A 27,896-nucleotide genomic window follows, 5' to 3' on the forward strand; every position below is an offset into this window, starting at 1 on the left:
GATATGCCACAATCCTCCAAAATTAACACCAATCTTGAGTAGCTTTGACTAAAGCCTCAGTGGGAGGTAAAGAAAGTGCTCTGGGACAACTATTGGGTCAAAACATTTAGGGATCTCTCAAGCCAATACCTTTATCAAGTTTCATGTTCCACAGTCTGGCAAAATGGAATTGTTAAGAACACCTAAAGCCAGTGCCTCTTAAGTATATGTGTCATAAAAACTATTCGTTGAGATGTATCACAAATACTTTTATTTTTTAAATGAGTCTTGTCAGAATAACAAAATCAATTTTTCTCTATCTAAAGCATTTGGAAAGTATGTCAAGTATAAAACTTATAAAAATATGACATGCGAATAGATTGTTATAGATTCTGCATGACATAAATGACTTAATAAAGTTACAATTTATTGTTCTTTATAAAATATTAATTGCAATGAAGGATTTATTTTCTTATGAGTTTATCTGTCTCCTTAGATAGCCCATTAAACATGCAATAAGATATAGCTAGGATTACAGAAGAATCAAAAAACTATGTTATTTGTGGACAACACTGGTATATAAATGTATATAAAAGTTATAAAGGTAAAACATCTGATATAAACCAAAAATTAAAGAGCAAGACTTTACATGTCTTCCTAAACATGTTTTAATATCTCAAGCAAAAAGACAGTCCCAGCCACCTTTTTATTTACCTTTGCACCCCAAAATATTTTTTGTCTTAAAATAGAACTCTCAGAAAAAAAAATTTACACCTTTCACTTCATTTGCTTGACAAGACAATATGTTGGATCAATCCAGAACTGTTTCAAAAGAATCTATCAGAAATTAGAACAAGATCCCAACTTGTCCACAAGATTAAAATATCTGCCCTCATACATAATAACCCAGGCTTCTGAATACAACTTAAGAAACATAAAAAGAACTTTACATATTCATGAGAAAGCCTTAAAGATACTAATATTAAACACACACATATTTAATGATCAAATGAGATTTTTGCCTACTGGAGCTATGGGTTTAAAAGTCTATTTTTATCAAATTCCTACATTTCCTCTCTACAACTGCTCCTTCTTCTTATTTTCCAATTTCTGTTAAAATTCCTGAGACAGCCTCAAAACTTTGTGGAGTTATCCTGAACTCCAGCCTCCCTCACCCTCTGTATCTAATTTCCTGCCAAATTCAATGGATTCCATGAACTCAATGTGCCAGAGATTTGTCTTTCTTTCCATCACCTTTGCCACAATGTGCTTAGACCCTTTGCTATCTATCTGTGCAACTTCCGAGTGTGTTCCAGGTCATGCCAAGCAGAGTCCTGACTGCTCTCCATGATGCACAATCCAAGTCAAATCCTGACAAACTAAGGGAACGCTCTTTGGCCTGGCATTTAAGACCCACTATATGGCCGTTTTCCTCATGCACAACTCCCTATTCTGGAACTTCATTTCTCTACCTTTCCCAAATTTCTGACCTCCCTAACTTTATTCATGCCATTTCTGCCAGTGGAATGACCTTTCCCTGCATCTTCTCTCGCCTAAAGGATGCTTGATTCTTCAATAATAATTACAAACCTGAGTACCTTCATAATCTCATTGATCCTTCATGATGATTTTATCTTTCCCCATCTATCTCTGACCCTGCCCTTCTGAGCCCAAAAGAATGCCTGTGCTTTGAATAGTTCAAAGCATATTATGTCTTGAACATTATTTATCATTTTTTCTGCCATGCGCTTGAGTAATCCATTGGTTCCATGAGAGAAAATGTAACACAGCTATTTCTCACCTGGAGGAGACTAATGATTTGACCATAGTAACACTATCAGCATTGATTGAATTTAATTGTATGTTCAATTAACAACACAATGAAAGTTTTGGGCAGAATCAACTCATCAATGACCCACAAGGAATGGAAAAACTGGTCTATCCACTAGAGGTTTTACTCTCCCTTCCTTGTATCACAAGCCTGTGTCCTGAATGTGTATACACATAATCTGAGTTTGCCAATTGTAGGCAGTGAAACTTTAAGAATTTTGGAAGAATGGATTATATGCAAATAATTTCAAACAAAGTAAATATCAAGTCAATTTTGAGAAAGAAAATATATTTTTAGTAACTCCTATTATGCTCCCAAAGGTAAAAATAAATAAATAAATAACTCTTTTAAACTAAAATGGAAATAGTCAAAATTATGTTTTTTTATAAAGGTCAATACATAAGTTAATTTGAGATCATCTGTTTCTTTAATATTATCTACTAGATTTTCACCTATGAATACCATTCAAAGGTACTATTTTTGTAACTGTGAAAAGCAAAGGTAGCCATTTACAATTCACACACACATACACACACAGAGAGACACTATATAAATCAATATAACACTAAGATTCAATGAAAATAGTGACAGCTTTGAAAATTGCAACCTAATATATAGCCAAATAACTCACAAAACTCAGCATGCATTGCTGACTTTGGACATGATCACTGAAGTTAACAAGGTGTTCTTGAGAGAAACAAAATAAGACAGGTCCCCAGAGCATCCATTCAAAATGGCAGATGCATCTGAACTCCAGGGCAAACTTTTCTAAGCTAATATTGTGATTGGCTTTAAATAAAAATTGTAAAATTTAAACATCTTTAATTTAAGTAATAACTTCAAAACACAGAGAAATTCTGCATAATTCTGGCTATCAAGCAACAAAAATTAGAGGAATCTAATGCTTACATATGACAACGCACTATTACTTTATGCACAGGAATGAGTATGATATAAAATTTTTAGATCCTACAAAATATCTATTTAGAAGAAAAAATCACTAAGTATTCTGCAGCGTAGCTTGGAGAAGCACACCTATTTTTCATAAATAATATTTCCTACTCATTCATCACTGAATCACACATATCAAAGCTGTCCTATTCAGAAAGAGAGAAAAGAAATTTGTACCTTTCAGGTAATCTTTGTTTGCTTCATGAAATTGGATCACTACTAATTATATTCACTGAATTCTTATAAAGTCCAATTATTGTGAATCACCACCTGACACAAACCAATAAAAGTTATTTTCCACCAATACCCTATCATCATCACCATCCATTTAACTTTAAAAACCGACTCAGTTTTTTTCCTTATTTTTTTTAATAGATGGTTAAGGTCCTTATAAATACTCAAACTCCCATTTAACCCTTCCAGTACCGTGTTCAAGATTCAAAGCATGTCTGTGAATGTTTTTTTTTAACATGTGAATTTGACATGGACTTAGAATTTTTAAGGCATCTGCTCTTAGCTACTTTACTAACACTGGGTGAAAGATTGGGCTGACCTGTGAAACTTTTCTCAAACAATTACCTTTAAGTACAGATAGCACCTAGGATACGCCTGGCTAAGGTTAGGGAGCTATTAAGGAAAACAACAGTAAAAGTCACTGACACATCAAGGCAGACCACTTGTCTTTGACATCATTAATTCTTAGCTTCTCTATAGTTGTGAATTGTTTCAGAATTACAGATTAATGGGGAAATGACAACATTTCAGCATTCCTATGCCCATCTCTTAAAACCGACATCTTAAAATTATGTTTTTGGAGTTTAAAAAAAGGAGAGGAGTAGTCACAGATTGTGAAATTGACTTAAAGTATATGGCATTCATGCTGTTGGTATGGAAAGAATCCACATTCCTAATATTACTGGAGTCTGGGTGGCAGTCTTGCTAAATGAGAGGAAAGAAGCTGACAAAATTCTGATGTAAAAGACATGAGTTCCAGGTCTTAGAAGCAGAGAGGAAAAGAGTGATCCAACAGATAGTCTGTATAGCCCATTACAGAGTGCACTGAATTGGTGAGGAAACTGAGTTCTAAGTGGACAGGAGATTTTGGTTCTAGGAAAGTCAACTAAATTAGTAAGATGCAGGCAAAAACACCAAAGCTTTTGATGTAGCATACAAAGTTCATTCAGTGGCAATGAACTATTCAAACAGGAGATATTTTGACTCACACAACTGAAAAGTTAAGAAACAGTATAAGATTCAGGTAAAATTGATTCAAGGATTCTGTGAAATAACCAAACACTTGGTCCCTTTTCACTTTTTCACTCTACTCTTTTAGCTCATTATTCCAGCACAGCAGCCAGCAGTTCCTTAAGCTAAATACTTCCCTTGTTGACATGCAAGAAAGAGCATTGTTGTTCCAAAATACTCATATTTCTGTTATTCACTCTGTGAACTGGTAGGTCACATACCCATCCTGCATACATCGTCACAACAGAACCACGAAATACACTGACTGTCTTGATCTAAGTTACATGCAGGCGGTGAAGTCAGAGCCTCTGAAAATTCATAGACACTCATAAGGGAACCATGGACAGCTTGATAGGAGATGGGAAGGCAGACAAATAGTGCACCCCACCAAGCAAGTCTGGGGCACATTCGGATCCCGTATACAGGGCATATGTCACTGCCCTTTTTCATAGTTCCTATTTTGAGAAGTGGTGGTCAGCTATACAAGAATGTATTTACTATCAAAAGCAGCAAAATATTCCCCAAGTGCCCCTATTCCTAATTAAGGTGGTAGTGACAATGTCTTCTACTGGGTTCTCAAGCTTCACCACCTCTTCTAGGTTAGGTTAAGAAAATAAAATATCATGCCAAAAATGTTCTTTATGTTTCTTTAAGAATACAGTAAGTTTTAGTTACTACACAAGGAAATAGTTTAGCTGATAGGGTGATTTCAGTAATTTTAAAGTTCCAACTTTACCTTGCTTGTCCCAGAAAAAGTGAAGAAAAGCAACTATAGTTGCCAAATAGAAGTAATACAGACGTGTCAAGTCAAAGTTTTTAATGCCTAAGGGCAGAGAGGAAAAGAAAAATCATTCTCAGAAAGGCCAGGGATTTCTTCCAAAAATGAAAGTGAATACCACAGTCCCCAAAACAACATATGCTAGTCAAGACATAACATCTTAAACAGGATCCCATAATAACTGGAAGCAACCTAGTGCCAAAGGCAGCCCTTCAAGAGCAGTTTACTCATCCTATTAGTTAGCTCCATACTTCAGACTTTCCAAAGGCTGTGTTCACACAAGCCAGACCTTTCAGAAGATCACAAAGAGATCTAGAACCCAAAACACCCTTGAGCTGAAAGATCATCTAATCTAGTACATTTCAAACTGTGCTTAGGGGTAGAGAACATGTTATAATCACGCCCTCTCCTACCACTCTAGTTCCAACAAGAACAAATCTGATTTTATCTGTTCTACAAAAACAGCTTCTGGAAATAACTTTATTTGAACAAAGAGCTTTATGGTTAAAAGAATAATGAATCTAAACTCATTATTATTCCATCTGAGATACTTAAGTCAAAGAAGGTTCAATTGTTTATCTAAAAAAAAAAAAAAAATGCCAGAACGTGAACCCAGGCCACTTCAAGTCATTCAACAACAAGAACAAAAAATGTGCATCTATTATTAGTGGTTACCTAGAGTGGTCTAACTCAGACACCAATTGAAACAAGTGAATCAGAATATGTAAGTAGAACCTTCAATTGCAATACTGACATAAAAATAAAATGTCAGAGCATATAAGCCTGCTATATTCATATCCTAATTCTGTTTACCTGATATGTGACTGAAGGACAGGTACCAAACTCTCCTAAAACTCAATTGTCTGTAAAGAGGAAGAACATTATGCTAAAAGATTAGCAGTTAAAGTTGCTGATTATATATATAAGTTTACTGTATGAATATGCATGTAACATATGTATACATTACTGAGAAAACATTTTCCAATTGATACTATTAATTGAAAATAACTCAGAACATTATTTTATATTGTATTACTGAGGCTGCAGAATTTTGTCCTCACTTTAAAAAGTCACTATCAGCTGAGCGTAGTGGTGCATGCCTGTAGCACCAGCAGCTTGGCAGGCTGAGACAGGAGGATCACGAGTTCAAAGCCAGCCTCAGCAATGGCACTCAGCAACTCAGTGAGACCCTGTCTCTAAATAAAATACAAAATAGGGCTGGGGATGTAGCTCAGTGGTTGAGTGCCCCTGAGTTCAATCTCTGGTACCCAAAACAAAAAACAATTAAAAGTCACTATCATGTATATAAAAAATGTTCAGAAAGATAATCAATAGAATAATTCTAAAGCAAAATGTCTGATGAAGAAAAATAAGTTGTATAAAGATTAAATAATTACACATAAGGATAAATGTCTTATTATAACATTTTAGGGACCCACAGTGGAAAATGGGTCAGTGAAACAGGACCTTTGATGTGAGTTCCATTGGGACACGTGAACCTACTGGCAGCACAGAGCAGTGGTAAGCGCTCCATCCAAATGGCCCTGCAGGAGAGGAGGTTAGTGGACTAATTAGTGCAGGAAGGGTACGGGTCCAATATTTTATTTAGTTGATCTTACCAGTGGGACAGGGTATATTAGGTAGCATAAAAAATTTTGATTTCTTAAGATAAAAGTTCATGTCCCATAGTTCTAGAAATAAGAGGATTTGCACCTCTATGATTTACTCTCTCAAAGTTAGTCACTTATCAAACATATTTCTTTTAGGGTTGTGGGGAATGTGTGGTAGGTAAAGAGATATGTCATATGCACAAGGCCAGAGCTAGAAAGAGGTAAGAAGGAAAAGGGGGCAAATTTTACAACAGCCTTTCAAGGAAATACTGACAATGGTTAAAAGATTGCATACTCTGGAGTTCAAATAGGAAATTATCAATTTAAGTCCATAAAAGTTGTAAAGATAATTTAAAATTTATCCTTAATAGAGAATATTAAAGTTGGTTTTAGGGGTTAAACTGTTGATTCTTATTCAAAATAAAGACTTATCAAGAAGCCATCCAGGGCTGGGTTTATAGCTCTGTGGTAGACTGCTTGCCTAGCATGTGTGAGGCCCTGGATTTTATCCTCAGCACCACATAAAAGTAAACAAATAAAGGTATTTTTAAAAAAGAAGGAGGAGGAGGAGGAAGGCCACACTGTGATTAAAAAATAAAAAAGCTATCCAGAGATAAAATCTGGCTTTTCTATACAGTAATGGTATACTGTTCAAAATTATTATAATTGAAAGGAAAAATTCTTGACATCACAGTGATACAGAAATTACCATTAAGATCTCCACTCTGACTTAAGCATTGCAATCTTATAACCAACTTTGAAAGAACAAAATAATAGTTCTGTGTATAAAATATTATCAGATTTAACATTATTTTCATAGTCTACAAAACTCAACTAATATTTACACTTAACATACATCATGCTTTATCTCTGATTTGCTTTACACTTTACACACTGCTCTTGTATTAACAGTATAACAGAACAGCATATAGACTTATCACACACATACTCACACTTGCACACACCCCATAAGAAATATCTACATGCTTTACACACATAAAAGAATATAATTAACAAAAGGAGAGTTATAACTTTTCATAAAGAATTGTTAATCCGGGGCTAGGGTGGTGGCTCATTGGTGGAACACTTGCCTAGCATGTGCGAGGCACTGGGGTCAGTTCTCAGAACCACATAGAAATAAATAAAAAATATTAAAAAAAATTGTTAATCCAAGGTTTACTTGAAATATTAGAATATTTTCTAAGAGAGCATATTTAGATTACTAAAAATATTTATTTTTCTTCTTCAACTTCTAAAAGATAGATTAATGTTTTTGTGAATTTTGAGATATATCATTTAGTTTGAATGCTATCATGCTGTGAGGAGACAGGTTGTACTTATCTTCCTATAGAATATAACACTGCCATTCCAGACCAACTCAAGTGTGACTCCAATAATTCTGGTCACATTTCAACATTAACCAAGCCAACAGCACTCTCTTAAGTCATATTCTACCTCGAAAATACCCTGATTTGGTTTCTAAAGAAAAGACAGCTTCAAAATGCCAAAAAGACTACTCGAGGGCTGGATTGTGGCTCAATGTCGCACACACACGTGAGACCCTGGGTTTGATCCTCAGCACCACAAAAAAGTAAATAAGTAAAATAAAGGTATTGTGTCCAACTACAACTAAAAAATAAATGTTAAAAGAAATACTACTAGAGGCTGAGAACAAGCAAAATTTTCATTTTTATCACTACAACTCTTTCTCAAAGTCCAGAAAATCTACTTTTTTTTTTTAGTGCAGACACTAAAAAATGGTTATTTAATGGTTAACAGGGGCACAAACACACTCCCTTAACCTCCTCAGAGGAAAAAAGATAACAAGGCACACAACTTTGAACGCATTATTCCAGTACTAAATGTTCACAGATAACCAGGATGAGAGTTCTTTCTCCTTGAAAGAACACAAAAAAACATTTGGTTGGTTGTTGTTATTTTTTTTTTTAACCACTTAGGAAACAATAATTTACCAGTGCCAGCCCTTAAGTGAGCACTCAAATTAATTATACAGCTATTTGTGATTTGAATTTCTCCCAAAAATGTAATGAAGTGAGTATTCTCTGAAATAGGGGTCACTGTTTAAAATCAGTCAGCATTTGGCATGTTTTGTGACTCTGCTTATGCTCCTTGGCAACAACACTGCAGTTAACCAGGATTTTTTTTTTTTTTCTTTTTTGGTGCTTTTTCTCTTGGTGTGTTTGACAACTCCTCACTCCCACAGCCCTCTAACCTGGGGCTTCCCCAGTCAGGGATGCAGATCCCACACTGCGCTCATAAAACAATTAGTGGGAGGCCTTGGCATTGCATTCAAAGACCTTTATAAAAAGCCAGTGTAGCTGGCTGGGTGAAATTTGACATGTGGGGAGCCCCCATAAAACTCTTTAATGGAAACTGGGGGCTTCTTCTGGAAAAGGTTGAGAAACTGGGCACTGGTCGTATAATTAATACAGCCAGTTAACAAGAGACAATAAGCATTTCAATAAAAATGATCATAAAGCAACACAAAACTTAAAAACTGGACAATATTTTATGCTTGTAAAAAAAAAGCTAAAATAATTGCTCTTTATCAAGAGGACTTCCTTGTATACTGACAAAAGTAGTCCATTGTTTGTTTAGAATTATCTGTCAGAATGCCATTCAAGTAATATGGAAAACAATAACCCTCTTTTTTCAATACCCATGAGGTGTATCTGTTTTTAAACCTCACATGAAATAGTACTTGAAGGATCTTCTGGAAATTACAAACACAATGAAAACTTGCAAGAACATACTTTTTCCACTAGCAGCACCATAGTCCAACACAGTATTCCAGAGTTATAAATAAGAATTATTAATATGCAAAAACAACTGAAAAATGGTTATCTTCGAAAATTGTAACAGAAAAATGACGACACTATTTCCACATGTATCACCAGCTTTGTCTAAAATAGAAAAAATGACTCAGATAATCTCCTAATATAACAGTATGATCCCAATCAATATATTGGGATAACATTTTTAGAAAATTTTTGTAACTAGTGTTTTTTGGTAGTGTACCATTCCCATGTCAAGGGCTAGATGCCTGCACCAGTGAGTTTACCCGTAAAAAGAAAGCACTGGCCTGTGAAGAAAAGGGAAGGCCTGGTATGTGGGAAGGAAGAGGTCTGCTCTGTGGCCATGAGAGAGTAGGAGAAAGATGAACAGTAGGAGATAAAATCCAAATGACCTCACAAAACCCTACTATCTGTCCCGAGTCTTTCTTGGGGAACAAAGAGATATTGGTCAAAATTTGCAGGTATTTTTCATTTGTTAGAATAGTAGAGAAAATATCAACCTGTAATCTCAAGAAGCAAGGATTAAGTGTTTCTATTAGGTCTGTGTACAAGAACATCCTCAATGAATGGCAATTAAGATGTGTTCATTATCACACTTTATAGCCAGTTTTTAAAACAATTGTTCTAGAAGAAGAACATTTCAACTCCATACCCTACAGAAGAAGAGAATATGAATGCTGCTTAGAAGAAGGCAGTGACAGAGTACCTAACACAGGGTCCTTCTGGGTGTCCAGGACTTGGGAATGGCTTTGAAGGATTCAGAACATCTCTTAAAACCTACTGAGAGCTATAGCCATGCAGACAAGGTGGTGGGTAACAAGGCCTAGGAGCAGAAAGAGGTACATTATCTGAGGTCTTCAAAACTGAAGATGAACATTTGGGATTGTGGGCTTCAGTGTACCATACCTTCACAATGACCCAAAAGATCATAAAGAACCAGTCACCCCTCAGCTGACATTAATAGGCTCACATCAAACCAGACTCCCAACAGCAAAGAACCTATAGTGATAGAACATTGAAAGGACCCAATTCCACAGGACAAGTAAGGGTGTCATGTTACAGAGTAATACAGGAAGGATTTAGAGAAATTAGAAGATTAACTATTTACAGCAAAAGAGTTAGTTTGTCAAAATGGCTTAATCCTGAAGAGGCTAAAATGCTGTTAATTGGAAAGTTATAATTTTAAAAACCAGGAATTAAACAGAGTGAGCTCAGGAGGAAGTTTAAATTCATTAAAGGCAAAAATTGCATTACTTTATGAGAAATAATGAATAAAATTGCCCTTTTACTATTTTGTGATTTAAAATGAGGCTATTCATGAGAATAAAGAACTTAACTTCTTTCTATTGCACTATGATGTATGCATATTTGTGCAACTTGAATAGAATTGCTTCAAGACTTAAGTCTGGACAAAATGAGAAAACAAGAACTTTCCATACAGAAATATTTTTGTTATTGCTATTTATGGAGTTGTTGGTAAGATGATCAAATATAATTGTGCATATACTAGAAATAAATCACACCTAAAAACTGGAATTTTCATTTATATCATTACTTTAATATCTTCTTTATGTTAACTAAATGTTGTGCTTTCAAACATAATTTTAGTATTTTAAAACATGACCCAAGCTAGAAAGGTCAACTTATGTGTGTTTTGCATGGAAGGATGGGTGAGAGTCAGTTAACAGAGAGTAAGTCATAATGATTTTGATAACTATTTCCCTGTAGGTATTAAAACTTCACTGGCTTTCTTAGAACATGATTCAAATAACTCATGTTCTTTCCAGGTTGTGGTTTCAGCTAATTATAAAAAAAAAGAAGAAGAAGAAAAAAAAATGTAAGGGCAGCTAGAAACAGCCAATGGTAATGAAAGATGAGTGATCAAATACTCAGTTTTAAAGATTACAGAGCACGGATGATTCAATCACAGTAATCCCTTCAAAGCTACAAATGCAAAATTCAAGGAACTTTATTATTGGTACATGCCAAGGTCAAGGAGGTCATATACTTTTTAAAAATAATGGTGCAAATCCTCTTTAGTCATTTTCAAATGACCTTCTATAGCAAAACTTCACATTTTAAATGACTGAAACCTTCCTAAGGAATATTATGTGATCATTAGTTTTATTATGCACCATAACAAATGAGTTTCATAAAATGTACTCCTTAAGTACATGAACATTATGAAATACATTTAAATATCTTACAATTCTAATGAGAGACAGTGGTTCTGACTGCCTTTTTTGTCAAGATGGAATATATTTTCACTTTAATTTTTACACTCCATGACTTTACTCTCTATGACCACAGACTCTATTTTATATATTAGTCACCCATTCTCACAATCAGATCCTGAATATTATAATCACCCCCAAAATTCCATCTTTTGGATGAAACAAAATTCACTTCTTCAAATATCTTAGACCATCAGCCTCTGTCCTCCAGCCTACTTATTCAACTATATCCACTAAGCTCATTCTCTGCCTTCATTAGAACCTCAAGTTCACTGACTCCTCAACTCTCTCAGAATCCATAATTCTTACTCAGCATTAAGTTCTGCAGCTCATGACTGGCCTCTAATCAATGCAGTTCATGAAAAGAGAGCATATCCTGCTCACCACTTCAACCATCAAGTACTTATGTGTGGCCCAAACCTTTCATCTGAGTTTTGGCCTCTAATTTCCAAACCAATATGACAAAACTGAAGTCATTTGCTTTACCTTCAATTGGGTCCTTTTTCACAGTTTTCTCTCTCTTAATGGCCTTATCTCTTCAGTTTTACAAACAATAAATCTAGAAGTCAATTTTGAGACCATGCACTTCAGACTCATTTTTCAAACAATTACTACATCTTCTCTACTTTATGAACTATTTATTATTTAAATTTATCTACTTCTCTTCATCCCTATCATTCAAAATTTAGCCTTTAATGACCTGCTTGTGTAAATCAAATAAACCTACACAGGAGCTCAAATGTTCATATATATATCTCCTTCGTACAAAATGTCACACTTGAAATTTTATATTTTTGTAGTGTGATTATTTGAAAATAACAATCTTTCTGCTAGAATTGCACTGTCCAATAAGATGTCATCAGCCACATGTAGCTATTCAAGTTTAAATTATCTAAAATTAAGAATTCATTTGCTTTAGTCAACAGCCACATGTCCAGTGACTATCACTTTGAATAATACAAATGAGCCACATTTCTGTCATTGCAGGAAGTTCTATGGAACAATACCACACTAAAGCATAAACTCTAAGAGGCAAGGATTGTGTCTTTTTTACACATTATTCTCCATCTGGCAATTATCAGAGAGCTTTAAACACTGCAGGAGAGCTATACATACACAGGGAGAACTGGTGAAATGAATATAAAGACAATGGAACAAAGACTATAAATCCTCTTCTGAAATCCCACAGATTGTTTGGCTCATCTCTTTACTATTCTTTAAAAAAAAAGGCTCTTAAGAAACTGAAGCCAAGTTACATTTAAAGTTTACAGATTTAAAATAAATGATGCTAAGACGACTACAAAATTGTAGGTCAGGTTGTCACACTAAACATCTTATTTATTATGGCAGATCTGATCCTTATATGGGTTAACAAAAGGATGTGACTGTTTCAAAACCAAGAAATTATCAGAAGTGGCAGAAATTCTAAATATCATTATAAGGGTTTTTATAATTATTATTAACTCTAAGAGTCATTATCACCTTAGATAAGTTTATAAGTTAATAATGTAAATCTCACAGCACCTGTTGTTGAAATGGAGATGGAAATCAGAAAGTACAACTTCTAGTTCTAAGTTACAAAATATATATGTGTTGCCTACTTAAAATTATTTCCTCATGGACTCTTCATTAACCAAAATTATACTCAAATAGTGTAATTTTGACAATTACATTAAAATAAAAATATTACATCAAATCTTCATCAACTCAAGGATTCTGTCATTTTGCCCAAAAGAAATACCTTTTTTAAAATTGTATTATTTATTTATTTGTTTGTTTGTTTGTTTATTGGTACCAAGGATTAAACCCAGGGGTACTTGACCACTGAGCCGCATCCCCAGCCCTTTTGTACGTTTTATTTAGAAACAGGGTCCTGCTGAATTGCTTAGGGCCTCACTAAGTTGCTGAGGCTGGCTTTGAATTTGGGATCCTGCCACAGCCTCCAGAGCCATTAGGATTACAGGCATTTACCACCATGCCTGGCAGAAATTTAACTTTTAAAATGTATTTTCTAAAATGATTTTACTCCAGGGATTTTAAGAATTCTAAACAATTTTTTTTTAAAAATAGATTTTGAAAATTATATGAAAACCAAAAACAGCTATGATTGTTAAGAAAATAAAATAAAACAAGAATGATGTATGTGAAATACTGAACCAATATCTAACATTAAACTATGTAAAACTTACCCTTCCTGAATTTTCAGATCCATAACTGCCTAGAAAGAGAATTGCCTCGTGTTCATAACGCTTCAATGAAGAAAACAAAATGGCATAAGAAGCTTTCTTAGTCTCCCTGTTACACTCATAACCTGCATTCCCCGCTACAGATTCTCACACATCCTGGCTACAGAGACAACTGGCTGTCCATGAGACATCTACAGTCACCTTCCATGCAGCTTGCTGGGTAGCAGTGGTCCAGCAGCAGGCAACTCCATTTCCCATCCTCCTTTCATTTAGAGGGGCTTTGATGCTTATTCTCACCAGGGGAATATGAGCAGAAGATAAGTATGTCACTTCAGAGCTTAGCTAGATTTTTCCATTCTCTCCCATCATATGCCACCTGGCTGGGGTCACCCAAGGCAATTTCATAAGCTATATGCTGAAAATTGAGGAGCATCTATCACTGTGAACCCCAAGTAACCACCAGGGGCTCACTCTCTTCCCATTTAATATCTACTCATCTCATACCTGCTACCAGTCAAAAACTTTTACTTTGTATTTTACTTAATAAATATTTAATGTATTAACCCATCCATATCTTAAGATATATCTATAATAAGTTCTAGATTGGCCTTAGCAACTGATTCACCCAAATGAGCAAAACCCCAAACCAACTGCCCCAGATAAAGAGTAATTGTCATGGTGAGCCACCATTACTATTAGAACCCTGAGATACACTACAGCAGAAGGAAGACTAAAAATTCTCTAACTGTATTATTTCAAATCTCTAAGTTTGATATCAGTTCCCAGGTTTAGTCTACACTCTCATGAGCAAATGCTTATTGATATTACATCATCTTCAAATGATTTGACAAGCATGAGGTCAAGTAAAATTTCCCAAATATCCACAACTACCCAAAGACACAATACATGGTTGTAGATGTCACTCAGTGATAGAGCACTTGTCTAGCATGCGAGAAGCTCTGGGTTCAAACTCCAGCATCACCCGGGGGGGGGGGGGGGGGAATAGTCAAGTACTAGAGGAGTCCTACAAATGGAACAACTGTGTACTGTAAACTCTAGCAAAACCCAGCTGCTGATAAATCTTTTTTTAAAATATTTTTTAAAATTGTAGTTGGACACAATAGCTTTATTTTATTTATTTTTATGTAGTGCTGAGGATCGAACCCATTACCTCACAAAAGTGAGATGAGCATTCTAACACTGAGCCACAGCCCAAGCCCTGCTGATAATTCTTAAATATGCTATGTTTTATAACACCATAATACCTGAGAAGCTCTTGCTGGTCATCTTCTCCCTTGTTCACATCAGCCAACAAGCTTTATGTTGCAAAGTACAGCTCAGCTTTCCTCCTGTAAGTAAACTCCTCCCCACCTTCATATCTAGATCAAGATAATTTCTTTCTCTTGCCCTTTTCATACTAGACTTCAATGATTTGCACACCAATTTCCTCTTCCAGATTCACTGAGCAAAGGTTTGGGTCTCATTCATCTCTCCACCCTCAGAGTCTAACACTGTGCCAATAATATTTACAATAACATTTATAAGTAAATAGTGGGCAATTTTCTCAGCTCATTCCACTGTACAAAGACAATAAACTAGTTTTGAGTATTCATATGTATCAAATATAAAAAATATATACATGTGGTGAAAAGTACAGTATATGTGGTTAACATAATTACAGGGAATGAATCTATTTAATAAATTCTATTTTTATTAGTAAGAAATTTTTTCCATATTTTTACTAGTGTATTATAGTTGTACACAGTGGTGGTATTTGTTGTTACATATTCATACATGCACACAATATAACAATGGTAAGAATTTTATTATTATTATTATTATTTATCTTTTATTTATTTATTTTTGGTACCAGGAATTGAACTCAGGGGCACTTAACCACTGAGCCACACCTCCAGCCCTATTTTGTATTTTATTTAGAGAAAGGTCTCACTGAGTTTCTTAGTGCCTCGCTAAATTGCTGAGGGTGGCTTTGAACTCAGTCCCCAGAGACACTGGGATTACAGGCATGCACAACCACGCCCAGCTGATAAAAATTTTTAAAGAAATCATTTGCTAATACAGTAGTAATAAGCAACTAAATCTAAAAATAAATGTGTTTTTATATACTTTTTTACTTAAAGTAAACAACCTTAAGTACTACTTAGCTTAAATGAATCTTGCTTTTTGCTACTCATCTCTAAGAGCAGAAAAGAATGCCAGAGTCTTCAATTTACTTCCATGGATGTATCAAGTCCCAAATAAGGCACTGAGTACTACTATCACCTTAGAAATTTGGTTTTATTTTTTTTTCCTTTCAGAGAAAGAATGCAGCAGAGAAGAATATAAAATGAGGCATACTTTCAAGCAATATAATTTCTAATGAAGCCCAGAAAGTTCTCAGAGGAGAGGTGAGATTATGTTCCCTTATCTCAGGGTCTCTCAGTTACAATAAATCTAGAGTGTTTATTACAAGGCACATAATCTAAAAGTTATACCATAGTCTTTGGTGTGAAGATATCACCAAAAGTTTCTGAACCTGGGAGCAGATTTGAAAGAAGCTTTACAGATCTACAATGCATTTGAAAGGCTCCTAAAAATTAAAAGAAAGTTTCAAGCATAGCCTCTTTTAAGGGTGTTCAGTAAAGAGAATGACATTTGGGGACATTGCTCAGAAATGCTTTGTTCAAGCCACAGAGGTAACTTAAAGGAAATATGAAAATTAATTAACATTCCAAGAATCCCAGGTAACCACAGGCACCTGGGGCCACAATAGGCCCATAATCTCTAACCACTCAACCATGCACAGGTTTCTAAGTGGGTCAGTCCAGAACTGACCTTGTTCTGAAGGTAAATAAGGCCATCTCTTTTACTACAGCAGAACCCTTGCATGGATGCAATTCATGGATGATTACAAGAATAAAGAGAACAAATAATACATAAAATCAGAAGATAGAGAGGAGAAGATTAATATGGAGAAAACTTTCAGGAAATCACCTTCATTAATACAACAAAAAAACACATTATTTATAATAGCAATTATTAACTAACATGCAAATGTTTTGATTTTCACACCAATTCCATGAGGTTAGGCATCACTGTTTCCATTTTACACACAAGGAAGGAAGCTGAAGTACAGAGCATTAAGTAACTTGCCCAAGGCCACACAACCACAGGCAGCAGAGTTTGGTGGCCGTTTTTTCCAAATTTTACATTAGCTGTGCACTACAACAGGGCATTTTGCATGGATAAACCTAAGGAGTATACTGCCCAAAAGTTCATGCCACCCAGAACACTGGAAATGAAGAATTACTCAGATATAATTAGTTAAAAAGAAGTCATACCACTTGTGTCTTAAATCTAAAGACTGGTTCTCATAAGAAAAGAATACTGAGTTACACATGAGAGAAGGCTTAAGAAGGGAATGTAGCTCAAGAGGTATGAGCCCTGTGTTCAATCCCCAGTTCTGGCGGGGGGGGGGGGGGTGGAAATAAAACAGAAGGTTTAGTAAAGACAGAGGCAGAGTCTGAAATGTTCAGCTACAAAGCAAAGAAAATCAAGTATGGGCAGGAGCCATCAGAAGCTAGGAAAAAGCAAGAAGGGATTCTTTCTCAGGGTCTTCAGAGGGAGCATAGCCCTCCTTGATATCAGACTTCTAGCCTCCAAAACCAAGAGGAAATTAATTTCTATTGTTTCAAGCTACCACGTTGATGATAGTTTCTTAATGCAGCCCTAGGACTGTGATACAGAATAAGATCAAGAGGGTCAGGTGAGAACTATAAACATGGAAGAATTAATAAAGAAAAGAATATGAGTTTTTCATAATTTTTTAAAGAGAAAAGATATCCGACAAGAATTCATTAATGAAACACTATTGAATTTGATGAAAATTGCTGTCTTCAGCTGCAGATACCCATCAGTCCACCCTTTACTCATGACTGAACTTTTGAAATGAACTTCTACCTATAATAAATGTATTGAAGCTAAAATAAAAATGTTGAGGTTATCAACATACAGATGGTACAAGAGGCCCTAAGAAAGACTGATATCATTACAGATAATGGAAAAGGAAACAAAGAGAAGTTGATCCGAATAAAACCTTAAGAAACTCTACCATGTAGAATTTGAAAAGCAAGCAAAGGAGAATGAGGTACTAAGATTGAAAGATAATTAGGACAGAAGAACATCACAGCCTGCATGAAAAATTAAAGTGTTAAGAAGCAAAAGAGAATGAGGGGCTGAAAGATTACCAGGAGAGAAGAGCTCATGACAACCAGGAGAGAAGGAGGGGCTCAGAAGGAGGAATTCTAATAATGCTCGATGAATGACTTAATAAGGAAGCAAAAAGTTAATTTTAAATGTAGTGTGTAAAGTATGACACATAATGTTAAATTTACCTTTACAAAATTCTGAAACTCTGATAATACCGTCAAACCTTCTAATTCAATATAAAAAGTGTGACTCTTAGGGGAACTATCTTATTTCCTGCCAAAAGGAACAGACAAGACTTCCTGTATTTATTGGAATAGTCCATTCTTCTGCAAGATCTCTTACCTTTGCACTTATAAAGGCCTCAGACACATGCATTCCCATTAACTTTACCACTAGATTAAAAAGTAGTGCTGTATAAGGCATGGGGGACACAGATCTCCCAAGCTAGGGCACAAGTCACCACCTCTTTCCTGAATGAATTCAGTCTGTTGAAGGATACACAAGTAAGCCACCACAAGCAATGAGAACACTAAGACAATGACACATGGACAAGAGCAATATCCATGAATTCTAGAGTACTACAGAGCTGGCCTCCAAATCTACCTAAAGGTACTGGTAAGGGTGTCACTGAGACAGATGGCACTGTCTGATTTACATCATAACACACAAGTTAGTTAGGGAAACAAAAAAATGAAGAAGAGAAGAACTCTGGAGAGAAAGGACCAAGCACGTGCATAGGTGATCACCTGGGTGCTGAGTCTTGAATACTGACTCTTAACTGGTACCCTAAGTGACTGAAAGAATGACAGATGAATTAATTTTTTTTTCTCTGAATAAAGCATGATTCTCTTTCACTAGTTACAGGCATTTCCTTCCATTCTGGGTCAGAAACCACCAAAGATGACTTCCTCTCATGCAAAATGGGAATATTGCCAATGACATATCTCCAGGGATGACGGTATACTCATGTGGTATAATCAGTGTTTCTTCATTAAGGGAACATATCAAAATATACTGAGAAGATGTTCAAAAATGTACAAGTCCCCCTACCACCTTCAAAATTCCAAAGTAGTAGAACATCTAGGCTAAAGCACAGAGATGCATTCTGAAAAACCTGCCTGCCTGGATGTCACACATCCCAAAGATGCTGATCTGAAGCTTGGGACTATGGTGTAACATTAGGCCAAGAGGTACTCAAAAAGCAGAACAGTGAAGCATTCTGCGATATCTGCCTAAAGATAGGTGGTATTCACACCAATTTGTGTTTTCATACATGTACTTTGGATAATGATGCCCATCCAATATATTTTGTATACAATCAGAGATATGAAAAATTTGTGCTCTATATGAGTAATATGAACTGTACTGCATTCCGCTGTCATATATAAATTTTAAAAATTAATTTAAAATAAAGATAGGTGGAAAGATCCTGACAGAGACTATAACCCAAGAATGGCTCCGCAAAACCCGTGGACTGATGAAATTACAACTGGAACAACACATTTATATTATGGAGACAAAAATGTGAGCTATCCCCTTAAAATTGAAAACAAAGGATATACACTTACCCTCAAAGGTTTACTTCAACACTAAGAGATCTGGCCAAAAAGATGTAACACAAAAGGATGACTCTTTCTTGGCTAAACAGTCATGAAGACTGTAAGTAGATCATTAAATATTTTACTTTACCTCTCAAGTGTTGATTTTTTATGTGTTTTTGCCCATATAATACATAAATAATAAATAATGTTACATAAATAAATGTTTAATCTGAAATGTACCAACATTTGAACTGTGATTTTTGACAGAAATTTTAATTTTAATTTGGTTTCCAAAGGCATTTTTGCAGTTTTTAGAGACCATTTGGTTTCTAAAACAATTTGATTCTCAATTCAACTAGATTTAACTCAAATCAACTAGACTTGACTCTAAACTGATTGGATTATCAAAATATCTACACAAAGAAAAATATCAATCAAAGGTGTTATTTAGCCTAGGCAGCCAGGAAAAAGGAGAGTCACTGTGGATAATATGAATTACGTCCAAACACTATTCAGTCGAGAAAAATCTTGGCTGAACAGAAACTATTTCCTTGACAAGAATAAACCTTAGCTGTGAAATACTTCTTTAAAATCACTAAAATTACTCTGTTCATCTTACTGTGCATTCCTTTGCAGCTTGTTGCTTTCCCAAAGGGAAATAAGTTTCTGTTATTATTTTTTAAAAGCGGTTGGGGGGACAAGGAAAAAAGGACTCCTACTATTTAAATTGTAAAATATAACACTGTTATCATAATAAATGTAAAAATTCCAAATTTCCCATCAGAAAAAAAAAATAAAGTAAATTCAGAGAAGGTGAAGGGAGAGAGGAGACTGTCCTGCCCTTTAAGCACTACCACCATAACCTGTCTTGAGGGAAGCCACAGTGCCAGAGGTAGGCAATCACCCCTTTTGTAAGGAGCTCTGAACATTGAGGCTGACTGGCCAAGCAAAGGAATGCAGAACATGCAACACAGTCACAAGAAGCACCTTTTGGATACAGTATGCATGGAGTTAAGCAAAAGGGGGATATCTGAAGAAGGAATATGTAAGAATAAGATCTGATTGGCAAAAGAGGTCTAATTATCAGAAAACCCAAAGCAACAGAAAATAGAGATTAATTTTCATTAAGCTGTAAAACAATATTTATAGTTATCAATAAGTTGCTAACCCACAAACTTATTATTAAAACTATGATTTTAAAACTGTTAACCAATTACTCTGCTTTAGTCATCGGCTGTCCTCTAGAGAAGCAATACTGAATGGCAATAAAGTCCACACATTCTAAACCAAATTAAAATGAGGAAATTTGCCACGTCTGACCAAAGCAGTCCAATGAATTATGAAACATAATTTGATCTTTAATGAACAAAGAAAGGAAAAAAGTCATTTACACTAACTCACTCTATTTGATCAGGTGAGAAATTCAAGACTCTAACAATCACAATCATAAACTGAAGGGAAAATTTCACCACTTTTGAACAATGTATGTAAAGGAATTCACACACAAAAAAACAATTTATCCAAAATAATTCTCATTGCGCCTTCCAAAAGAATGAATTATTTAAAAATTCAAGACTTTTAAATCTCAAGAGTTATTTTAAAAATAAGTATTTAGAATGTAGGGTAGACTACTTCAAAGAAAACACTGCTTTTACATTCTTGCTGGTGTGCATGCCTATAATCCCAGTGACTTGGGAGACCGAAGCAAGTTTGATGTCAGCCACAGCAACATAGTGAGATACTCAGCAACTAAGCAAGACTGCCTCAAAATAAAAAAATAAAAAGGGGTGAAGATATAGCTCAGATGTAAAGCATCTCTGGGTTCAATCCTCAATACCAAAAATAAATAAATAAAATAAGATGCTGCTTTTATTTTTTGTAGCATTTACACATAGAAATTTAGGAGATGAAGAAAAGGAAACAGAAGAATGCAATAATACAACTTACTATTTTACTATGCTATAGAATAAAGCAAGCCAATGTTAAAAAGTAAGTTCACAATTGACCTTTTCCATGCATGGGTTTTTCACAATCTAATACACCTTAAAACTTCAGAGGAATTACCTCTACACTTGTTCCCAGAGAAAATGAGGTTCTACATTGTTATCACATCTCTCATTTCAGAATAAGCACAAGAATGCTGCACAAAGGCTGATCAAAGGTTTTTAGTATGATTTCTTACTAGTAATTCACTTATTACTTAGGCTGGCTGAATCCAAAACACACACAGCTAGTTACTACAAAGGTAATATGGTGAATCATACTTACCAATAACTTAAGCAAGGAGCTAATCTTATATTCTGAATCACTGTTTGATACCATATAATAAATATTTCTGACCACTTCATAAAATATTCTAAAATTAACACTAAATCTAACTAAAGTATCAAAGTACCTGAAATATACGAGTTCTTGCAAGTCACTATTATAGGTATAAATTATTACTACAGAACTATACAATCCATAAGAAATGTGGCTACATATACGCTATAAGATTCTCATGTACTGGAAGGCACTGTTAAAGCAAACCATTGATGTCATATTGCTATCTAATGACAAGTGGTATGATAATTACATGAATACTACTATATGGAATACAAATCTGAAAATTTTAAGTTTCCTTAATACAAAGAGTTGTTGAAAAAAGTTGTTCAAGTTAACTCGTGCTACTTGGTCAGGTAAGAAATTAAAAACACTCTAACAAATATAATTATCTGAAACCAAAGACAAAATTTCACCATCTCTGAACAATGTGTATAAAGTAGTTGACAGACAGAATATGACTTAAATGAAATGCATTTTAAAATGCTTTTTTCAAAATAATTCTAATGGCACCTTCCAAAAACATGAATTATTTAAAGATTCTAAGACTTACCTTCTACATTTGTACATGATTCCATATTTCCAGAAGATAATAGATAGCATATTACTATCTATTAAAATTGAGGCTTTTGAAAGGCTTAGCATGGCAAATTACTTTCACATAAAATGATATTCCTGTTGCACATGGCTCACTAAAAACCAACACGGAACCATTTAAAATGTGCCTGGAGTCCACATTTTTAACAGAATCCAGTTATGAATCATACAAAGCAAATGCAATTTCTAGGGAAATGATTTTTCCTAATTGTTTCAAGACTTTTGAGGAAGTTTATATGGTTATGAAATATGATTAATAAAATAACAAAAACGACAAGTCAGAACCCATCAGACATGATAGATAGAGGTATACGCAAAATAATTTCACTGTGTCCACCTGGGCACTAATTTAACTCGGAATTAACTCAAAACAGAGGGTACAAAAGGGAGGAAGGGAAGGGAGTAAACTGAGTTCCTATCTTTCAAAGTTAGATAGCTGATTAGTCAATCCAGAGAATCCATGCCCCAATCTACATTCTAGGAGAAAAGTAAGAACCAGTCATGCTACATGCATATGCTAACAGGCTGGGGCAAAGCATTCGTAGCTCCAGATTCATTCTTTATACACTTGTTCATTCATTCAACAAATATTTCCAAATATTTGATGAGGTTATGTCCTTAAAGTTCATGTGGGAAACAATGCAGAAAAGCTCAGAGGTGAACTTTATGAGAGCTTTAACCCAATGAGTGCATTAGTTCCTTAATAGGGATTAACTGGGCGGTAACTGCAGGCAGGTAGACAGTGACTACAAGAGATGGGTCATTGAGGGGCATGTCTTTGGGGTTTATATTTTGTACCTGGTGAGCAGAGCTCTCTCTGCTTCCTGTTGCCATATCACAAGTTGCTTTCCTCCTCCATACTCTTCCTTCTGTGATGTTCTGCTTCACCTTGGGCCCAAAGCAGTGGAGCCAGCCATCTATGGACCTCTGAAACTATGAACCCCAAATAAAGTTTCACTCCTCTAAAATTGTTCTTGTCAGGTCTTCAGTGACACCAGCAAAAAATCTGACTCAAACACATTGGTATGGGTCAAGCATTTCCTATTCCACCCTCTGGTAAAATCAAGATCAAAATCCCAGTCTCCCAATGCTTCTGTTCTCGTACCATACACAGAAATCAGAACTGAATTCAGCAATCAACAGTGACTTCACTGAGAACAGCAAAAGCAAAGAACTGAGTATTTCAAATTACTCAATCATTTCATCAATGAAATGAAGCTGAGTACAGCAAAAATCGGCAAATGAAACAGTTGGAATATATCAATGCATTCTTCCTTTAAAATATTAAATTTAATACATTCAAAGAGATATAGAAGTTCCAACAAAGTTATCAACCTATAACTCAATAATTATTCTACCTCTAAAGATAGACATTTTAAGTTGTTTTAAACAGAAAAGATCAAGAATTTTTAAGAATTAACATTTTGTTTTTTGCTTCAAAATCTTTATTTCTGTCAAAAACAAAATGTTACAGATGTTATCTAAAATATCATTACCCAGTCTTTCCCATCATCCTTTCTACTGTCTCCCTCTGCAGAGATAATTATCAGACTATTATTTCCATTCAGGATTTTCGCATTTTAATATGTACAAATGCCTAGACATAATAGATACCACTGTGTTTTATAGGTCAAAGTTTTGCATAAGTAGCACACTATATGATACAAATCCTTCTGCAGCATTTTTTTCTATTTGTGTGTGTGTGTGTGTGTGTTATAAAAGTATTCCATTGGTCCAACTTCTATATTTATACCATAAATAAATCAGTTTGTTATTATTCCTCAACTTGAGTTGCTGACTATTAAATACACACACACACACACACACACACACACACAAACAGAGTTTGCATAGCTCCCATTCTATTGTTGAAATGAAGCAGGCTATAGCAGAATTAATACACACATGTCTGATCTCCACCATACTCTGCTTCATGTATGAATAAACACACCTAGTATAATGCTGTACACATGCAGATGAGCTCCTCCAGGCAAACTTGTAGTCACAAAGGTGTTGGGTCAGAGGCTACACCCATTTTCTCTGCTTTACCAGGAATTGTCAAATTGTGTTCTAAAGTGCAGAAAAATAATTTCTCTTTTGCCACATTCAGATTAATGTCGGGATATTGGATAGCATTTTTTTGCCAATGTGGTAACTATAAAGTGGTATTTCACTGCTGGTTTTTGTTTGTTTCTGTGTTCTTGCTTTTTTGGGACAGTACTGGGGAAGGAACTTAGAGGTTCTCTACCACTGAAGTACAACCCCAGCCCTTTTTATTTTTTATATGAGACAGGGTGTCTCCAGGTTGCTGAGGCTGGCCTTGAACTTGTGATCCTCCTGCCTCCCAATTCACTGAGATTCCAGGTGTGCATTGCTGTGCCCAGCTTCACTGCTGTCTCCTAGATTATAGATATTTGGAGATGATTGAGTCCACAATTCAGGAAAGTGAACAGCTGGTCAAGAACGTAGAGGAAAATCTCTCAGTCATGTTAAACAAAGTCTAAAGCCTCAGGTCATTCTCTGTTTGCTCCCCTACAATCATCTAAAGCAGTAATAACTGCCATCTGGTATCTGAGACCCTCCCAAGACCTGAACACAAAGAACCAGTGGTGTACTAGGCACTCTTTCCCCAATAATGAGCCAGATCCCAGAACAGTGTATTAGATCTTACATCTTGTTACAGAACAGAAACAAAAGTCTTCACAATACTTATCCCTACATGATATTTTCTATGTTATTTTCATCTGTGTAACTGCTAGTTGATGTCATGATCCCATTAATGGATCATATCACCCAGTTTAGAAAATATTGGCTCTCTTCTATGCTCAATTGCTTAAGGAGAAGAAAATTCTCTTTTATTTTTCCACTTCTGGCTGAGGGTCCCTCCCTACTCTGCAAAGTATTAAGAGCAGGCATATCTAAATTGCCCTTTGTCCAAGAGTCTCCAGGCTTTCAGTACTCAGTGTTGAAGTTTTATCTACCTTTCCTATAGATGAGATATAGAATTGTGGATGTCTGGCACTCTGGGGGTAAAATTTTAAGGGCTTTTTCAGCTATTTGAGGGAGGCAGTATTCATCTTGAAGCTCTGTTGTTTGATAAATTGTATTTCAGACTTTAGAGATGTGTGGGCCAGAAGTATATTTTGAACATACCTAGAAGCATACTTTATTCTGTAACTCATTTGAGTTCCCAAGATTTGCCATAACAAAATTACAAAATTATTTCATTCCCTAAGAAGTAATCAAATAACTTATTGATTGATATTCTTACTGAAATAATACAGACAGCTTCTTTGCTGTTCCAACTATTGCCTCAAATAATACAGACATTTGTACTCAAACAAAATAATCAGGTGCAGGACACTGGGCTTATTTTAGATTGCTTTTATACTTTTCTGAGACCTCAGCTCTTGTTTCTAACACATTTCCAATGTATCTAGTTGAGGCTAGGTACTAAAAATATGTGACATATAGGAATAGACATTCTGATTAACATGTAACATGCTGTTAAAACTTATTACCACTCTGCTAACTATTTTTTACTAGTTATTTTATCCTTTCTTTCCATTTTACTGAACGCAATATAAAAATACACCATGCGGCCAATTGACGTCTTAAGTTCAAGTTATACACAAAGCCAGCACTGAAGGAGATTTGAGGACCTCAAGCATTACACTGTGGTGTCTTTCTAAAAGTGTGCATGCACTCTGCAAGGAATGTTATGATTGGATAAGTTACAGGTTTCTAAATTTAAAAAAAAAAAACAACACTGTTTTCATTCCAATCTTGTTTATGCAAAGGTTCTGAAGATTAGAACTGGCAGGTTATTTCTAACCCTTGCCTTCTCTCCCACCTTCCCTGAGTTCCTCTCGCACCTGGGAGTCTACAAGTGACAACCTGCTATTTTCTGAAACTGTACAGTAGCAATTTGAACAGCAAGCACTGAGCCTGGTGTAGACTGTCCAAAAAATATACCTGAAACCCACCATGTGTGGGTGAACAGAGACACTGCTTGACATCAAGAGTGTTTATAGAGAGAAAAAATGCTCAATTTAATTTCAGTACAGACACTCCCATTTCAAAGGGAAAGGTTTAAATATCTTGCTTAACTTTGTGACTATGATAAAGTCTCTTGATTTTCCATGAGTCTGAAGTTAGAAAATTTCATATTCTGATGAAGTTTCCTAAAAATTGACTATAACTATGAATTCTTCTTTTGTAATATCTCAATAAATATAAGTATGCCACATTTAACAGGAAGTCATTTTAATACTTGTAGAAATACTCCAACTATAATAGTCTTTACATCTTTATGTTCATCTTCCCAACTACATCATTTCCCAGTCATCTCAGTTATTTTGCTCCCATGAATATACAAGATTTAAAGGAAAATCCAAATCATCATTCAAAGTACTCATTTTAGGAACAAAACTAATATCACGGACTTGAATGTAACCTTATTGGGGAAAGGCTCTTAACAGATGTGATTAGATTGAGGATTTTGTGATAGGGAGATTCCTGGAACACCCAGTGGACCCTAATGTGCCATCACAAGTATCCTTATGAGGGAGAGACAGAGGGAGACGGCACACACACACACACCAGGAGGAAGACAATGTGATGGGAGGCTGAGACTGGAGTGATGGAGGACACAACTCAAGCTGGACGAGAAAAGAGATGAATTCTCTCTTAGAATACTGGGAGGGAGCACAGCCTTGCTGAGACCTTGATTTCAGCTCAGGAACACTGTTTTCAAACTTCTGTCCTCCCACTGTGTGAGAGAAAAAAAAAATCTGTTGTTTTAAGCCAATAAGTGTGTAGTAACTGGTTGCAGCAGCCTCCGAAAACTAACATTTAATCAGTCCCACTTCAGAAAAACCCTGGATTTTCAAGTTGTATTAATCAACGTGGGGGACAAACACCTGAGAAAAATGATGATTCTACTTAAGTGTGCTGAGGTGTCTGAGGAGCATATTTGAAAGGAGTAGAAAAAAGAAGTGTGTTTAAAGTGTGTAAGCCAAGAAAATGCCCAGTCCAAAGGGCAAATGTAAGATACCCTTAAAATCTTTCAAAAAATAATTTGAATAATTATGAAGAACATTTAAGCACTTTTACTACTCTGTTCAGTAATTCCACTGCTAGGAATCAATACTAAGAAGACATGCCAAAATAAGATCAATTGTTATAAAGATGTGCCCAATGGCATGATATTACATATAGGATCAAAAACTAGACACAATCTAGACATCCAAGTATAGAAGAAGCAAGCATATCACAGTGTGTCTCCCTGGCTGAATGTCTTATACATCTATCAAAAACAATGTTTACAAAGATTTTGGAGCTAAAAGAAAAAAAAAACACACCTTTGTGCTATAATATTACATGGAAAAAACAACATATAAAGAATAAATCCATTATTGTCTTTCTTATTTTAACTGCCTAGAAAAAAATACCTGAAAGACATAGGCACATTATAGCTGATTTTTTCTTTCTTTCAATACTTTTAACAGTTTTACTAAAATGCCCCAGATATTCTAACCAGAGGCTGTGGGGCAGTATAATAGGGGCAGCTGGCAGCTACAAATGCTCTAGTTTTC

General features: G+C 35.3%; 1 protein-coding gene across 6 annotated transcripts in view; it reads right to left on the minus strand.

Moving 5' to 3' along the window:
- Positions 1 to 27,896, minus strand: part of Bmpr1b (bone morphogenetic protein receptor type 1B) — a 360,238-nt gene that overhangs the window by 203,523 nt on the left and 128,819 nt on the right. The window contains exon 3 of one of the 6 annotated variants that reach the window (XM_078021897.1): positions 4,743 to 4,829. The exons of 4 other annotated variants lie outside the window; for them this stretch is intronic. The gene's annotated coding sequence lies outside the window, so the exon portion shown is untranslated. Of the gene's footprint in view, positions 1 to 4,742; positions 4,830 to 23,097; positions 23,233 to 27,896 lie in introns of all 6 variants that reach the window. One more of the 6 variants, XM_078021898.1, reaches the window with a different exon arrangement.

This window comes from Ictidomys tridecemlineatus, chromosome 9 (genome assembly GCF_052094955.1).
Source record: "Ictidomys tridecemlineatus isolate mIctTri1 chromosome 9, mIctTri1.hap1, whole genome shotgun sequence".
Classification (NCBI taxonomy): domain Eukaryota; kingdom Metazoa; phylum Chordata; class Mammalia; order Rodentia; family Sciuridae; genus Ictidomys; species Ictidomys tridecemlineatus.